Source organism: Panthera pardus, unplaced genomic scaffold, assembly GCF_024362965.1.
Source record: "Panthera pardus isolate Hobbes unplaced genomic scaffold, ASM2436296v1 HiC_scaffold_27, whole genome shotgun sequence".
In the NCBI taxonomy this organism is placed as follows: Eukaryota; Metazoa; Chordata; class Mammalia; order Carnivora; family Felidae; genus Panthera; species Panthera pardus.
In genome coordinates, this window is record NW_026526843.1 from 115,077,373 (window position 1) to 115,081,874 (window position 4,502).

The 4,502-nt window shown below is 39.6% G+C and overlaps 2 long non-coding RNA genes across 2 annotated transcripts; both read right to left on the reverse strand.

The window, feature by feature from the left end:
* Positions 1-1,622: 1,622 nt before the first annotated feature.
* Positions 1,623-2,367, reverse strand: LOC109248367 (uncharacterized). Its single transcript, XR_002072017.2, has 3 exons — positions 2,156-2,367; positions 2,018-2,051; positions 1,623-1,747 (listed from the first exon to the last, which is right to left on the reverse strand). It is a non-coding gene; the product is annotated as an uncharacterized LOC109248367 (long non-coding RNA).
* A 185-nt stretch (positions 2,368-2,552) lies between these two features.
* Positions 2,553-3,348, reverse strand: LOC109248366 (uncharacterized). The gene is made up of 3 exons (XR_002072016.2): positions 3,113-3,348; positions 2,835-2,903; positions 2,553-2,734 (listed from the first exon to the last, which is right to left on the reverse strand). It is a non-coding gene; the product is annotated as an uncharacterized LOC109248366 (long non-coding RNA).
* Between the last annotated feature and the right edge of the window lie 1,154 nt (positions 3,349-4,502).

Consider the following 4,502-nt stretch of genomic DNA (forward strand, 5'->3'; position numbering starts at 1 on the left):
TGAAATTTGTCTCGGTTACTTGTCAAACTCTCAGGTTAAAAAGTGAGGAGGACCTACCTTCTCCTCTTGATGGATACTTGGAAAAACTCCATGGTCAATAATGCTATGATAGACTATGTAATAGAATACCTACATCATTCTATCAGTACAAGTATTAAATACACAGTATCCCCAAACAGGAACACAGAAAATTACATTCTTCCAGTGTTCTTAGGGATGTATTAATTTCTTAACAGAATACATGCCAAAAATTAAGATAAATGTAAGAGTCATGAACATTAATAATGTAAATACCTGAAAATGAGAATGTCTCTAATAAGAAAATGTCACATCATCTTGTACCGTTTAGTAGCAAAGACCTTAACGGGATACTTGCAAAGAAACATGGTAACACAAATGTCAGGGACATCACCCTCAGCGACCTTCCTATGGAAGATCACATGGTCTGGGCGGTGGTAGAACCCACTCTATCACTTACCAGGTCAAGAGCAAGCTTCCATCAGTGAATACGGTGAGGTTCACTAGGTTTTCTTGACAAGCATCTGAAGAAACACATACGAAAAATATGTTTAAGTACTCAACTCTTCTACCAGAACACCTGCTAATAATCCTTTTCACTTCCATTATTATGGAACACATCAAGTCTACTTTGATGCTTCCATTAATCTGGGTCAACACTTTTGTCAGAGAGACCATCATGGACTCCTGCAACAATATGGTGTTTAACTTGGCATGGAAACTCCTTGACAATTAGGGATACATTCAAATGTCAAGACTCACAGGATTAAATGTAAGTTGTCTCCAAAATTTAAAAAGGGTAACGTCATGGTCACTTAGACATGGTAAGGACTCTATCATCTCTTGGCGGAACACCAGCAACAAAATCATAGTAACAGAAGTGTTAGGGACACAATCACTTACCTACATATTAGGATCAGATGATCTGTGCTGTGGTTTAGGCCCACATCACCACTAATCTAGATACTTCCATATGCCTCACTAAATACGATAGCTGAGCCTATCAATCAGGAGAGCTTCACATAAACCTGAAAAACACATTGTGGAAAATACGTTCAGCACATACTTTCTTCTATGCGATCGACTGCAGATTCCATTGGTCAAGTGCATCATTTTGAGATGCATCACCACTAGCTGCATACTTGCAGAAGTCCAGGACTAAACCCTGGTGGGAAATACCTTCTTCCCTTAAAGAGATACGTGTAAAATTTCCACATTCAGGATTATGAAGACGGACAATATGATAGATCATCTGGATACGTGCAGAACCTCTCATCAGGGGGAGTGTAGGAAACACAATCCCTGATCAAGTATAGAGCGAAATATCGTTTTTACCAGGATTATTAGGGACAAATTAAACTACTGCATATAAGCCAGAAGTATGTGTAACGGAAGAGTATTCAAATATCAATAATCACATGCATATTGGAAAATAGGGATGTCTAATGAATTGATGGGACATCATCTCATGCCTGTGCAACAGCAAAACTTTAACATGATACTTGCAGAAAAGATATGTTAACGCTGTGGTCAGTGTTTGGGACACCATCTTCACTTACCTATCTGAAGAACAGTTGATCTCCACTAATTGGTGACATCCACAATATCACATAGCTGCTTACCGGAAAGTTCCTACTGACGACCACTGTCTATCACTGTGGTGTCAGGACTGCTAGAATCTTAAGAAACATACTTATAACAAGCAAGTGGCAGGATACAACTTGTTAACCTGCAAAAAGAAATAGTTTATTTACAAATAACCTGGGTCACGTCCGTCATCAGGGAAAACAGAACACGACATGGGTCTTGGTAGAACTTGAGCTCAACACCATTGTTAAACGCACTAAAATCTCTTCTAGCAAGGGAAGAGAAATCTCATGGCCGAGGAGATGTGCAACAGGAGAAGTTCCCCGGAAATGCACGTCCCTTTATCACTACTGAGGTTAAATACACATTATATCTAAATTTAAAAAAAAAATGAATAAGGGCTCATACTTACTGGTAATGGACAGTATCATCTTTGATGTGAATACCTGCATAGAAACATGGCAACAGAACAGTTAGGTAGACCGTCTACCCTCACCTAAATACCTGAAAATCCATCTGTAGGGTGCTTAAGGCCCATATCATCACGTACCTGAATATAAACTAAGTCCCATCAATGACTAGTTGGAAATTTACCATGATCACTTGATGGTAATTAAAAAACACTTCGTGAAAAATGTGTCTCCTCTTCTACTAGGCCACTGCACATCATCTTGTTCATTGCCATCAGCGCAGGACCCGTCAACTCTTCCTGGATTGTTGCAGTCCTTCAAGGTGTATGCCGAAGACAGACACACAATCACCTCTTCCCTATTCACGTGGAAAAACATCAAAGTTACTACTATACCACACAACTCCATGATTATGGCTATTCACATCCGAATTCACCTAACACTCAAATAAGTAAACATACATTTTCTCTGAAATAGAAAACACTAGAACAGCACGATTTCAGTAACTGGTAAAATGCTGTCATTTCTCACCTGATTATTAAAAAAAAAACCAAAACACATGTGCTAAGCAAGTTTAGTCCATCGATAACATTCATCCAGATGGGAGAAGATCAGATGGTTTGAAATGGCGAAGGTGAACATCACCACTTGTCTGGGGAACAGAAATGTCCCCAGAGAATCACTAGTGCGAGTTTCATCATAATCTCTTGACAGGAAACCTGGAAAACACATTACGATACGTGTGTGAAAGGACACAGCTTGTTCTACCAGGACACCAATAAATAATCTGGGTCACTTCCATCATTATGGAAGCATTACCTCTGCTCGAATAGCTGTAGGACTCCAAGGTCAAGACTATTGTCAGGTAACACAACTTCTACGGAGCACCTGCAAAATTTCCACCATCACTACTGTGGTTGAGACATACTGACAAACACCTGATATGTGCAATCCTTCATTAGAGTTAAACAAGAATTTTCTCTAAACACCGAAAACCCATGGTTTTGAGAATTAGTAAGCAATCTGTCATTTCCTACCTGAATACCTGCAGAGAATTCATGGTAACGACAAGTGTTAGGGACACCATCAGCACTTACCTAGCAGTCTGAAGATCAGATGGTCGGTGCTGTGGCTAAGGCCTACATCATCTCTACTGTGACATTAGCAATGTCTTATGTTAGCTATCATCAATAGGCTCAGTGTGATTCAATGATACGAGTCTGAAAAAAGAAAAACGTTGCAAAAAATATTTTGGGTGCGTCTCATTCTACCACTACACCTGCACATTCCCTTGGTCACTGTATCATTTCAGGACCCATGGATCCTTGCAGAACTCCAAGGTCAATCTCTAGGAAGACACACCTTCGTCTCTTCAAATTACTTATACTAATTCCATAGTCAATAAAGTAGCGAAGGACAATATGAGAAACTTCCAGGATATCTGCAAATTTGTAACTGCTATGTTAAGTGATCTTATTTCCAAACAAGAACACAAAAAAATCGTATTGCTACCAGCATTATAAGGGACACAGTAAACTCTTAACTGAATACATTCCATAAAGAAAGTAAACTGAAGAGACTTGAAGTGATAAATTATGTAGATACCTGAATATAGAAATGTCTTTAGGGGTACCTGCCTGACTCAGTCAGTGGAGCATGTGACTCTGGATCTTACAGTTGTGAGTTTGAGCCCCATGGAGGGTGCAGAAATTACTTAAAAATAAAATCTTTAAAACAAAGGTCTTTAATCAGTTAATATCACACCATCTCATACCCGCATACTAGCAAAGATACTAACCTGATACCGACAAAAATAAAAAAATAAGCCACATTAACACCAATGTTAGGGTTATCACCCTCGCTTACCTACTCAAGGTCACATGGTCTTCATTGTAGTCGGATTCACTTTGACACTTACCTGCTTACTAGCAAGGGTATGTGAACCATTTTCAGTTCACCCTGTTTTCTTACCAGGAACCTGAGGAAACACACGGAAATGTGTTTAATATACAATGCGTTCTCTCAAGACACCTGCACGTGAACTTGTTCCCTTCCATTATTATGGAACACATGAATTCCACCAGCACACATCTGTGCTATGGATTAGGCCCACATCACTTACCTTGGTAACAGCAACATCCCATGTTATCATTGGTAAGCTCACAGTGAGGTCTTGACATGACTCGAAAAACACATCGTGAAAAAAGTGTCTGGTCCATGTATCATTCTACCTCTACACCTCCAAATTGCCTTGGTCATTTCTATCATTTCAGCACCCAACAATAATACCTGAACACTTGCAAAACTCTGAGGTCAGCCGCAGCAGGAGCCACCTTCCTCTCTTGAAGGAACACCTGCAAAATGGCTATCGTTAATAACACAGTGATGGACAATATGATGAATTCCCTGGATGTCTGAAAGTCCCCCTATCAGTCCAGAACACATTCTCTCTAAACAAGAAAATTCTCATGCACACTATGATTGTTA